A 13,857-nucleotide genomic window follows, 5' to 3' on the forward strand; every position below is an offset into this window, starting at 1 on the left:
CATGAATAAATAAACAAACTAATGTCTTTCTTGCTACAGAAGTAAGTTCTGTAAGCAATACAGTAGGCAGCTTTCTACAACATAGAGACTTAAACATCACCTTCTAACGAGTCGTTTTACCTTTTTTGTAGCCATACACACAAAATTCTGCACTGATCACATTATTCTTAAGTAGATTGTATATATATATATATTTTAATATATATTTATATTTTAATCGGAGTAAGGCCAGTGAAAGAACATAGGTATGAAGGTAAATGTCATAAAAAGGTCTGTGATAGATATGTTTGATGAAGTGGTTTAATCAGGACAGAGGATATAAAGCCACATCACCCTCTCAGACCAAGGACTAGATAGAGAGCTGTACTGTAGCACCAAACATGAAGAATAGTTATCTACAGGACCATCTAGCAATGTTGCCTCCAAGTCCAGCCGAAGGAAAGCAACATCTGTAGCGCTGCTTTGAGGCAGAGTGGAGCTGCAGCAGCTGTGCTTGTTGTAGTAGCTCAGTATGTAGGGCAACAGTTTAAAGTGTGGGGGAAACAGACGTTCACACACACGTGTGGATGGAGCTGGCAGGTTTGCTTTGGCTGGCTGCTCTGGCAGCTGTATGCTTTTTCTCATGTGACCGATCTTACATATTTTAGTTTATACATGCACATGGTGACCTAATAGGAAATCCAGAACACAACCAGGTCAAAGCTTCTGTAGGCAGAGTCATGGGGCAGCCTCATTCAGGACACAAATAGTAGGTCTCTTGTGCAGGACATTTATAATGAACATGCTTCTGTGTTTTATGTGCAAACGTATGAACTGTGTGTCAGTGTGAACTGATCAGTGAGCCTCCATAAGCAGAAGAAGCATAGTGAGCCCAAAAACAGTGGTAGTCAAACCATGTTAAGCTAGAGCTAGTCATGAACTCTGTTCGAACCAGCACCTTTTTATGTTTCAGGGTGTTGTTATTGATCCAGAGACCAGCAGATTTTTGATCCATCCTTAAAAATGGCAACATGAAAAAATCCATCCATCCACCCATTTTCCAAGCTGCTTATTCCTTTATGTGGGGTCGCGGGCTGCTGGAGCCTAACCCAGCTGGCTACGGGTGAGAGGCAGGGTCCACCCTGGACGGGTCGCCAGTCCATCGTAGGGCAACACAGAGACACACAACCATTCACACACACTCACACCTACGGGCAATGGAGAGAGGCCAATCAACCTAATGCACGTCTTTGGACATGAAAAAATCCCTATGATTTTTACTCCAATGTAATTTTAAGGTTTTCTGTTTTTTTTCCCAGATGGCAAAGCTAATCTTGGTGCAAGTAGTTTTCTTAGTTACCGTGATCATGCCTCTACATTTGCAGTCTGAGACTGTGGCAGTGCTGGAGGCATTAACACATAATCTGCCCCTTCAACCACTTCTATGACCTCCGTGTATAATGTAGCCTCAACACAGTATGACAAACCTAAAATAGTGGCCCACACATCACATTAAATTACCCCCAGCACCACAGATCTAGTACAACATGTAGTGTTGTATGCAAAAACCCCCACACAGAAGCAACACATTTACATACTGTATAAATGAAATATTTGCACTTTATACTGAAGGATATTTTGAATGGCATGAATATATAAAGGCACCGACTTACCTTTGCTTCGCTGTCTGTTCACCCACTCCGTGGTGGCCACTTAACAGACCTAAGTGGGCAAAAGGAGATAACATAAGATGATATAAGATAATCCTTCCTTCATCCCATAGTGGGAAGGATCAACTATTTTTCTAACTAGGCATGTGTTTGTAAGTTGTTTGTGTGCCAGTCAATGCCCTCAGGGTTACTAATGCTCTTTCCTTGTTTTTCTTTCTTCTTCTTGCCTGTGTTACTAATGCTGCACACACATACTAACATATCCTTCATTTTATTTGAATTTCCATCCATTCCAACCTTCAAACTGACCTGGAAAGTTGTGAGGTCCAGTCAAAATGTGTTGACTTTTTGAAAATGTCCTCACTGTGATAGAAAAATCTTTTCGTACAAGAACACACACTTGGGAGATTGATGAGTGAACTGAAGTGCCAGACCTGTTTAAGATCAGCTGGGAATAACGTGATAGACTGTATATCAGAGTGACACCAAAACAAACCCACACACAAACACACACGTCCCATGACAATCCTGAAAGCAGGCCATAAAAAGATAAACTGAGGTGTGTTTGATGGAGGTCAACAGCATCATCCGTTATTCACACAAGAAGGAGTTCGATCTTTACTGGAAACTATGTTAAATTTTAATTATTTCAGTAAACATTTTAAAGCCTTTTAAATATTTACTGCAGGTGATAACGACCTCCCACATGATTTTAACAAGAAGAAGAAGAGACACAATGTTACCCAATAAGAATATAACCAGTCCAAGCATTTGCTTTGTAGACCATGCTTCTTCTTGTAACAGCAGTTAAAATAAAGAAATCATTCTAAAATAAATGAACAGATCAACAATGATTTCACATTTAACAAACAGGTTCAAACACAATACATGTGACTCAGGCCCATAGTAACTACCGCTAGACTACAGATTAATTCCCTGAAGGCTTCAGGTGTAGTTTATTACTTATATTATTCAATCATTATTAATGATATTTCATAGGATCTTGAAATGCTGTTCCAGCTCTTCTTTAATGCTGCTTGAGAAGAGACTTTGCTGTAAATTCTGTGCTAGAATCTTTTTCACATACATATTCTGAAGTAGAGCATACTGCTACTGTGCCCTTTGGCAATGCACTTAGCCTAGTTAGACAATTCTACAATTCTTCTATATGTGCTGAACTGAGGACAGGAGGAGATATGCTGTATAGCTTAAAAGGAACATATGGGGTATAACAGTAATCAGTGTTAAGGAAGACTCAGACAACTTTCTGATGTACTGCACTATAACATTGTGCTACAGTAAAGCTGACTTGCCAGGTGTGTGCCCTACAAATATCCAAAACAAGCTCTTCTGGATCCAAAAGGTACCTGAGTACAAATCAGTCTGAAACAGTATTAAAATTAGCTGAAGGTCCAGTTTCTCTGAGATCAGTACAGGCTTTAAATGCACTGTATATAGAGGAAAAGCCTGGTTAATAATGTTTAATTAGAATCATTTTGACATCTAGTGGACGTAGTGTGATGGTCACAGCTGTTATTACAAAGGTTAAATAATAAAATGTCTCTAAATGTTTAAATGTCATCAAGAAAATGAAGGTAGTTTCAGTTGTACAGCAAATTCTTAAAAGTGGACAGTGATGGTAAATGTTTACCTCAATCTCTGGGTTCAAATACGTTCCATTTGTTGTGATTTGTTTTTGCATGTGTGTGTATACTGTATGTTCACACAGTAAGGTCACACTAAGGTCAGGGCTCATGTTTTAGGGGGAACTCTGTCTGACAGTTGTTACAATGGGCTTTTCTCCTGGTTTTTGTCTCCACGTCCTCCGTGATGTGTTTGGTTTGCCGTTGACATCATTTCCTGTGTGTGCTTCCACTTTCCAGTGATTTGACTCATCTGTGTAGTTTTGGTATTTAAGACAGCTTTTGGTGTTGTTGTTAAAGTGGACGTTCAAACGGTAAGAAGGAGATTTTGAGTCTGTGGAGTTTCTGGGTCATGGATGTCCTGTTTATTGTCTTTTGTGAAGGTTTCTCACTATTTCTGTCCTCTATGTTTAGGTTTATGTTGCCCATGGTCCACGCCTGTAGTATTCCATGCTGTGTTAAGTTGAGTTATTAAAGCCTTTAGGAAAAGTTGTGGTTAGTTAGTATACGGTTTGTATTGTTTTCTCCTGCGGTCGCAGTGGTTTTCAGTTCAGTCTTCTGTTGCAGAGGATTTATGTTTAGGTGTTACTCACCTGTGTCATTATTTTGAGTCCTGCCGAATGCGGAGGTTTCATGTTTGAGTTTATTGTTACATAAATGATTGAAAGTGTAATCAGGTCTCTTGTTAGATCATTGGTTGTTCCTGGCATTTCTGCAATGTTATAAGTGTCATGCAGATTAGTGTAATTGTAACTTTTCAATGAGCCGGTCAATCTATAAATGTCATAAACCCAGTGTAGTGCTGTAGTTGTTTTTTACATTATGCAAAATAGTCTGTCTGGAGCACTTAACTCAGCGTAAGAAATTAACCTTTCAAAGTCCTACTCATTGAACCTTCCAACCCTCTGTGGAAGGAGAGTGAGGTCGAAAGATAAAGGTGTCAAAATTCAAGACCATGCGCCACGCACAACCTCAGGGGAAGGTAAGATGGAGGGAAGCATGGTAGAGAGAAGGGGGTGCAGTATGAAAGCACGGTCGCCAGGGGATGTGTGTGTGTGTGTGTGTGTGTGTGTGTGTGTGTGTGTGTGTGTGTGTGTGTGTGTGTGTGTGTGTGTGTGTGTGTGTGTACGCGTGCGTGCGTGTGTGTGTGTCATGCTTGGCAGGAGCTATGGCTCAACGTTGCAGAATGACCTACTTTTAATCGAGAGAAAGGGTGATTGAAAATAGTGGAGGAGCAGAGTAGACAAAATGAAGATGCAGCAGGAAGATGATCAGGATCAGGATTATTGGTTTTAGTTTACAGGATAACAACAGCAGGAAGGAAGGCTGGCTGGAGAGGTGACCAATGAAAACAGGCTCTTTTCTGAGGGTTCTTAATTGGTGATGACCACATATTGTACACTCATGGGCCACTTTATTACCGTTTATTACACTCTTTATTACACCTCTGCGGTCTGATTCAATTCAGTACGATAGCGCTATACTATATGAGAACAGTATCACTATCACTAAACAGGAATGAAGAGCTGCCACTATACTTACTGTAACCACTGTATTTCATCTCCATTACCCATATGTGCAATTTTGCTTTGGATGCTAACTTGGTAACCACATACGCAACAAAACTGCATGTTCCCATATACACCAAACAAACAATACAAAAAAGGCCCACACCAAGCCAGCCGAGTCCAAAGAAAGCAAAGTGACTTCACGCTGTCTGAACGGGAAATAGAAGAGGCGGTGGAATCCCAATCAGTTGGGTTTTCAACCTTCAAATCTACAGAGGCAGGATGGAGGCAGGCAGAGAGGGGGAGGCTGAGGAAAGGGAGTGGCAGGAGGACGAGCGGTGAAACCTGTGGACAGAGACTAGCAGAAAGCGCAGACACAAAGGAGAGGAAGGGAATTACAAACCATTGCCTGCAGTGGCGACAGTCAGGTTCATGGCTGGTGAGGCACAAAGGCATCTGAGTCAGATTATACAATTATAATACCTTAAAAATGTGTATTTTTCACAATTTAATTGTCGGAATGCATGTTACTACTGGCCATATTTTACATTTTATCAGCATTTATATCTCACCTAAGGAACATATTTGGTCTTGAAGGGACATATCTTTTATGTACAGTGTTTTTCACAATTCATACTTATTCTAAAGTATAGAGAGGTGTAGATGTTCAATTAGACCCTCAGTGAAGTTTTATGTTGTTTTTAAAACTTTAAATCCTGCTTTAATCAGTTTTACAGATTTGCTCATCATTAGAATAACAGAATACTTCACTCAATGTTCAAATTTACTTCAAAACTTTAAAATTGAATTGAATTGAATTTTACTTCTACTTTCATTCAGTAATTCTTTTTTAAAACTGAAAACCATTTTTACTGGATACCCAGCGTTAAAGGGTGGTAGCAGCAATACAATAGATCCCACCGCTACCCTGCAGCATGGGTAAAGTGTTGGCTACAAATACCTCGTGCCATACAAAGTAAAAGGCCTCATTCACCACAGGAGCTAAAGCTGGTCTTACAAATAGAGACTAGTTCTCAAGTCCCCTCTGTCTGAAATCAGCCAAGAAGCCCAGAAGACTTGGATTGGTTAAAAGAAATGAATCTGTTTTCATTTTTACAATACACTATTGTAAGTTAACCTAATCTTACAGTAGCATAAGGTCAATAAGGACAAATAACAACAGTACAGTATAAACAGTAAACATGTATTTTGTTTTGAAATTAACATTTAACAATAAGGTTTAGTTAAATGCGTGGTAAAAGGTTTTAAACTATAAATTTAAGTGGATATAATAAATGTCTGTGAAAATGATACTGTTCAATAGCAACAGAATATTACCGTACAGTACCACACTATAATACATACACTTTGTTACTGTTAATCTAAACAAAAACAGTAAGTAACTTTATTATTTACTGTAATTATGTGTAGAAAACATATAGTTTTACTGTTACATATATTTTCTAAATTCAATTGAAATCATTAAACCAGACCACCGAAATTATGAAAAACTAAACACACGAGCAGATCATCAAACCAATCAGCAGTGCTGCGGCTGTGATTAACAGGGGCGAGGAGCCAACCAGCTACAAGTAAAAACAGTTTCTAGGGATGTGCACGTCAGTCCAATCAACATCAAAATATGAAGAACTATCAAATATTTTCTCTAGAATGTTGTATAGACCCCAAAACAATTGCATAAATATGATAATTATTGTACGTCTGGCTGGTACGATCCTCAGGTTTAGAAACGGCTACGCAGGTTTAAGTAGATTCAACTCCGAATTAGTACAATGAAGCTGAATATAACAGTAACGGCACAAAACGTATGTAACTTGTGTACATTGTACTTGTTTTTTTAGTAGACATGATGTCACAGTGCAGGCAGCCGTGAGGCAGATGCATGTGCCCATCAGTTAGAAACAAAACACTTGTCTGGGTTGGTACCGTACATCTCTACATGACTAAACAAAGAAGCCTCTGTCCCTATTACACATTTGAAATATTAAAAATGTCCTGCTGACAGTCAAATCACTGAAGACACCGCCTCTCACCTTTGTCAGAACATCACATATTCATGACATACAAAGAGGCCATTTAGTGATCCCTCCAGGCGCACACTGTTCACAGCCAAGAACCATACCCACCCACTGGGAGCTGGCAGCGGCCCAAATATGTTCCGCTCTACAAATGCTAATATGCAAATAATAAAAACTATCAATGATTAATGCAGTTCAATCAGATAATATTACAGTACATGTCTGTCTCATTACAGTGTCAAATGTTCACTACAGCGTTTTACTGAAATGAATATGTTTTAAGTTAGAGTCAACGTACGCTGGCCTTCAGAAAGCAGCAGTATTGAATCAGTGAGCATGTAGTGCAGCAGATGAGATTGTTGCAGTCAGCTGGAGGTTAAACCAATGGTAGGTCAAGTCTGTGGGCTCAGCCAGAGGCTTATGACAGGAACTGCAGCCCTGCTCCTCTGAAAAAGGCTTATTAAGGCTGAATCCTCATTGCCCTGCCTACAGTACCTGTGCGTGCGTGCGTGCGTGCGTGCGTGCGTGCGTGCGTGCGTGCGTGCGTGCGTGCGTGCGTGCGTGCGTGCGTGCGTGCGTGCGTGCGTGCGTGCGTGTGTCTTCACAGACAACGTTCTGTGTAGCGAGGAAAAGGCTGATTATGATGCTGCTGATACAGTCTGACAAATGATTTGTAGGATGACGGTGAGTCTTCACTGGTCTGTTAAATGGAGCATGTCTGCACAAATTAGATATCACTTCCTATGTCACCATCTTGTAGCATAAACAAAATTAGGGTTAAACCCTGAGGCCAAACAGACCACAGCTGGATTTTGAAAAGAACCTAATTTAACCCCTGTTTTATTTATTGATAGGCAAAGCCTTTCCTATGCACCCACATATTGTAAGTCTGTACATTCTCATTTAAACCAAGGAAGCATCTCTTCAAAATGTCCCTAATGGCAAAATATACTCTCTACACTCAATGACTCAAATGATGGATGATGTACATACCTTAGTGAACAATTAATCCCAATTATGACTTTTAATTTTGTAAGCAGCTACCTAATGCTATGAAACTATATCCTTGCAATGGTAATAAACAAGTCCCTAATGATACTGTAGAAGCCCAGAGTCTTGTACAAAATAACAAACAAATGCCCAACTACAACATTTAGATATGTTGATGAAGCAGAAAACATTTTTCAAATGTATTTTATTATAATTGATAATATTGACTTAATTGTAATCTGCAGGTGTGCTGTTCCTTCCCACTCCCCATGCTGCTTTCAAGACCTCTTACTGTTTTCCTTTATTCCTCTACTCTTCTCATTTATTCTAATTCCTGTCAATCCAATCTTTTGTTCTCTGCCAACATGATTTCATCAGTCTCATTATCGTGCTGCTGTTTCTCTCTTCATTAACTTTGTAACGTACTTAATTTTCTGTCTTACTGAATCATTTAAATCTCATCGTCCATGTTTTTTTACTCTTCTTACAGTATGATTGCTTCCTGTAATCTCTCAAGGCTTTTTCCATCTATCCATCAATCCCTCCAGCCTACATTCTTGTCCTTTTTGCCTCATTAGCACATATGGGTCTCACTTTGTGCTCCTCCTCCAACCTTTTGCACTTCCATCCCTTCTCTTTTCTCCTCTCTTCGTCCAATGAGAAAACTCCCTTGTCTCTAGGGCTCCTTAGCAACAACCCCACAAGCGGAAGGAGGAATGGAGGTGGTGGAGGGGTGGATATATGGTGCAGGGGGTGGGGGTATATTGGCTAAGAATGGTTTGAAGATGAGAAGAGGAGGAGGTGAATGGGGAGATCAAACCCACTGGGAGCGTGAGGCTGGAGGTGATTTTGCCATTATCAAAGAATTTGAAGATTAAATGAAAAAAACTGAAAAACTGTAGAAATAATCCAAAGTGCATGTGTGTTCACAACTGTATTACAATGAAACTAAAAGAACAAGGAGCAGCCAACAGTAACGCCCTGCAGTGATGCTTTATTGCTAACACTCTGTAGACAATAACCTTGTCATAAAAAGTTTCTAATGAATTAAAAATCAGCCTAATAGCTCATACACAAGAAGCCTCGTGTTTATGAATAAACATGAACTGTTCATGTTCCCTTTATATTTAAAGAGTGGCATAAACCTAAACCCTCTGGCTTTGTTCAGTTTTATTACTGGTTCTATTGTTTGTTATGAACATGAACAGACTGAAGCCAAATTTTTTCAGCTGTTTTATTTAAAATTTATGCTGCTTTAATTGCATCCACCGTTTAACTAGAATCAGTTCTAGTCGTAAATTTGAATATGTATCACACAGATTAAAAAAATAGATTTTTATAAATTGTTACAGTATGTTTACAGACCCATACATGTACACTCCCAAAAGATTAATATATATTGCACTTTTACAAACTTGATTTGTTTAAGTTTGCATGTCCAGATCATTTTAATCCTCTAAATAGCTGTTAGATCACAGAATGAAAAATCACTTTCACCGTGTAGATTTTTATACTTTACTTACTGCATCAAGTTTTATTGATGACCTGTTTTTTTGTTTTATTTTTTATTTTGAAAAGACCCATCAGTATTCTTTCTTCAAAATTGGGCAAATTACATATTGTTATGGACAATAATAAATACTACAGATTTTAAGTGTTGAGTCTATAATAAAACCTATTTTAATGTAAATTGTATAATATAAAAACCAAAAAAAAAAGGCATTAAAAATTTGATCAAGTGGTACTATTTGATGCATACATTTGATGTATACTGTTGTATAGGCTGGATCTTATCTCAAAAGACTCCATAACCCCTAGGGAACGCCATTCCATATGCATTAACTACAAGAAGTGATGCTAATGTATATGTTGTGTCTTCGTAACACTTCAGTTGTTCTAAACATACTGACTGAAGTGGTGAAAAAAGGATGAATAGATAAAAGCAACACCCTAGTGAGATAAAAGTCTGGTGACTGTGCTTTTGGCATCAACAGTTTACAGAAAACAATGTTTCTGATACCACTCTCACATCTGTTACAGACTACATTCAGTTAGCTTCACTTACCACAGAGACTGTAAAGAGCAGGAACATTTGTTTTAATTCCAGGTTAAGACTAATATTTATGGTTATGTGTAGTAATTTGAGAAAAAGAAACTCAACTTGCATCATACTGACATACACACACAAAGACATTAATGTATGATTCGTCAATGGTCATGTGTGGGGCTTTCATTAATAAGTTATGAGCAGGTTGCATGAGCCTTTTAAAATTCATGCTCACTTTTCCCTTTATGCAGTCTTCTTTCCAGTGTTTGTATTTGTACGTTTTGATAAGTTCCTTCTCAGCTCATTGATCATAGTTCTTTGACCTTCACACTACAGCTGCACATGTTTCTGTTTACACTTCAGTTGGGAATGTTCCACATTTGCTGACAAAGTGCTCTGTTTTTAGTTTGATGTGTGAACATTACACACCTTAAAGGAATACTTTAACACACCAATTTTCAATAGCGGCTGACAAAAAACATATTGAGTAGTATTTGAATGAGGGACACTCAGATTCCTCCATAATTTCTGGAGAGATAATAAATTTTAATTTCAGAGAATTTATAATTTATTCCTCTGCTAAGGCATCTCGACGGATTGATTGCCATGGGCTCACAGACTAGAACTAATGCTTCCTGGTTTTTTTGTGTACTTGTCCCAACAGTGGTCAGTCAGAGAGGGGGCGGAGCCAGTCTGCTGGAGCTAAACTGCTCAGTCTGCCATTGTTTTTCCTCGACTACACGTACACAATTAATATTCAATGGCCGAAGCTCTGGATTATTTATAATATAGCAAGTTCTACCATGTATTAATATAGCCTGATATTCGTGGTTACTTTTATGGCCCAGAGTGCAGCACAGACAAGCCATTAAAAGATAGTTGGGACAGAACGGAGGAATGAGCACTGAGTAAAAAATATATTCAACCTTTTATTGTTTTAGCTTGCACTGTGAAGTTTGAGTACAGTTACGAGCTGCTGCTTATCTCTTTTGGACTGTCTGAATTATCGTTGTCTTACATTGCTAACATTGCTAACATTAGCTTGTGTATTAGCCTGGCAGCAACTCCCTGCTCCCGTGACAGCCACTTTCAAGCCACTTACTGTACATCAGATGAGGAAAAGACGAGGGTTTTGGTTAAATGAGGAATCTGTGGCTTAGAAATACTGTTAAACGTTTATCTGTAAATCGGAGGAGTAACACGCCCTCAGGATCAGGTAGGGCCAATCAATCACAGCAGGTCAGGAGGTTTGTCCAAGCGCAATGCATTCTGGGTGTTGAAGGATGACCATTTTCAGCCACAACACATAATACTGCCACTTTTGCTGTACAAGGTACAAGATTTATATTTATTTATTACTGTGCAATAACCCTTCTAATGACCTCATACTCACTCTACCTGTACTGTACTGTGTTGTACAAAGTGTCTTTTTCAAATGTTTTTGATTATGTCGCTGTATTCTTTGCTTTGTAATTTGCTGTTGTGTGAAGTAATTTCCCCGCTGTGGGACTATTAAAGGTTTTTCTTATCTTATGTTATCGCTTTCGCTGGACACAGACCATTAATGTGCTATTAAAATATCCAATATTTATAACACAACTTTACTACACTCAGACCCACCATCCGTAGGGGGCCGGTGCATAGTTGATTGGGCAGCAGTTGAAGGCGGGAGCTTAGGCGACCCAATGTTACATCACTGGAGGGGGGAGGAGCCTGAGCTTGTGCAGGAGGTTGAGCGGTACCGACTAGAAATAGTCGGTCTCACCTCCACACACTGCCTGGGCTCTGGAACCCAACTCCTTGAATTGACAACTTTGTAGTCATTTCACCTGACCTTCGGCCATATGTTTTGAACACTCAGGTGAAGAGAGGGGCTGAGCTGTCAACTGATCACCACCTGGTGGTGAGTAGGATCTGCTGGCAGGGAAATTAATTGTGAGGGTCTGTTGAGAATGTCTGGCCATAACCTCTGTCAGACAGACCTTTAATTCACACCTCCGGGGAAAGCTTCGACCAGATTCCAAGGGAGATTAGAGACATAGAGTCTGAGTGGACCATGTTCGCCGCCTCCATTGTCAGGTAAAGAAGGAGTCCTATAAGTTCTTGTTGACCTGTGGGACTCCTGAGGCAGCTGATGGGTACCGACGGGCCAAGCGTGCTGCAGCCCGTGCCATTGCGGAGGCAAAAACCCAGTCTCAGCCTCAAAGAGATTCTGGCAAACCATTCGACGCCTCAGGAGGGAGAAGCAATTCTTCACCAACTCTGTTTTCAGTGGAGGTGGGGAGTTGATGACCTCGACTGGGGATGTTATTGGACGGTGGAAGGAGTATTTTAAGGATCTCCTCAACCCCTTTGACACGCCTTCTGCTGAGGAAGCAGAGGCAGGGGACTCAGAGGTGGACTCGCCCATCACCCAGGCTGAGGTCACCGAGGTAGTTAGTAAGCTCCTCGGTGGCAGAGCAGCGGGGGTGGATGAGATCCGTCCTGAGTACCTCTAGTCTCTGGATGTTGTGGGGCTGCCTTGGGTGACACGCCACTGCAACATCGCGTGGGCAAGGGGGACAGTTCCTCTGGACTGAACAACCGGGGTGGTTGTCCCTCTTCACAAAAAGGGGGACAGGAGAGTGTGTTCCAACTATAGGGGGATCACACTTCTCAGCCTCCCTGGGAAAGTCTATGCCAGGGTACTAGGGAGGAGAATTCGGCCGATAGTCGAACCTCGGATACAGGAGGAACAATGTGGTTTTCGGCCTGGTCGTGGAACGCTGGACCAGCTTTCTAGCCTCAGCAGGGTGCTTGAAGGATTGTGGGAGTTTGCCCAAACAGTCTACATGTGCTTTGTGGACCTGGAGAAGACATTCAACCGTGTCCCTCGCGACATCTTGTGGGGGGTGTTCTGGGAGTATGGAGTCCAAGGCTCTTTGCTAAGGGCTGTTTGGTCTCTGTACAACCGGAGCAGGGGCTTGGTTCGCATTGCCAGCAATAAGTCAGACCTGTTCCCGGTGCATGTTGGACTTTAGCAGGGCTGCCCTTTGTCACCGGTTCTGTTCATTATTTTGATGGACAGAATTTCTAGGCGCAGCCAGGGGCCAGAGGGGGTCTGGTTCAGGGACCACAGGATAGCATCTCTGCTTTTTGCAGAGGATGTTGTCCTGTTGGCTTTATTGGGCCAGGACCTCCAGCATGCGCTGGTGCGGTTTGCTGCTGAGTGTGAAGCAGCTGGGATGAGAATCAGTTCCTCCAAATCTGAGGCCATGGTTCTCGACCGGTAAAAGGTGGTTTGCTCTCTCCAGGTTGGAGGAGAGTTTCTGCTGTCGTGGTGACACGGTCCGTCGTGGTGAAGAGGGAGCTGAGCCGAAAGGCAAAGCTCTCAATTTACCGGTCAATCTACGTTCCTACCCTCACCTATGGTCATGAGCTTTGGGTCATGACCGAAAGGGCAAGGTCACGGATACAAGCAGCTGAAATGAGCTTCCTCCGCAGGGTGGCTGGGCGCTCCCTTAGAGAGAAGGTGAGGAGCTCTATTACCCTGGAGGAGCTCGGAGTAGAGTCGCTGCTCCTCCACATCGAGAGGAGCCAGTTGCTGCCCCCACGACCCGGCCCCTTCCGGATGAAAATGGATGGATGGATGGATGGATGGATGGATGGATGGATGGATGGATGGATGGATGGATGGATGGATGGATGGATGGATGGATGGATGGATGGATGGATGGATGGATGGATGGATGGATGGATGGATAGAACTTAACTACAGATACTGAGTGTGAAAGTGTGATTTCATCTTTACTCTCCAATAGTGATTGAAGTCATTTTGCTATTGGCTGCTTTTTTCTGCAGCCTCACACTAACACACACAAATAGTCACAATATTTCTGTCAATTTTATTTTCTCAGATCTCTCTCCCTCTCTATTGTATTTCAGATGAACAAGCTGTAAAAGTGACAGTTGGTTTAATAGGGGGTGTGAGTCAGCAGACAA

General features: G+C 41.2%; 1 protein-coding gene across 27 annotated transcripts in view; it reads right to left on the reverse strand.

Moving 5' to 3' along the window:
• nfasca (neurofascin homolog (chicken) a) overlaps positions 1 to 13,857 on the reverse strand; it is a 90,355-nt gene that overhangs the window by 51,980 nt on the left and 24,518 nt on the right. For all 27 annotated transcript variants that reach the window (XR_008694667.1, XR_008694665.1, XR_008694666.1 and 24 more), the window contains one exon: positions 1,653 to 1,701. The gene's annotated coding sequence lies outside the window, so the exon portion shown is untranslated. The remainder of the gene's footprint in view (positions 1 to 1,652; positions 1,702 to 13,857) is intronic.

This window comes from Betta splendens, chromosome 5 (genome assembly GCF_900634795.4).
Source record: "Betta splendens chromosome 5, fBetSpl5.4, whole genome shotgun sequence".
NCBI lineage: Eukaryota > Metazoa > Chordata > Actinopteri > Anabantiformes > Osphronemidae > Betta > Betta splendens.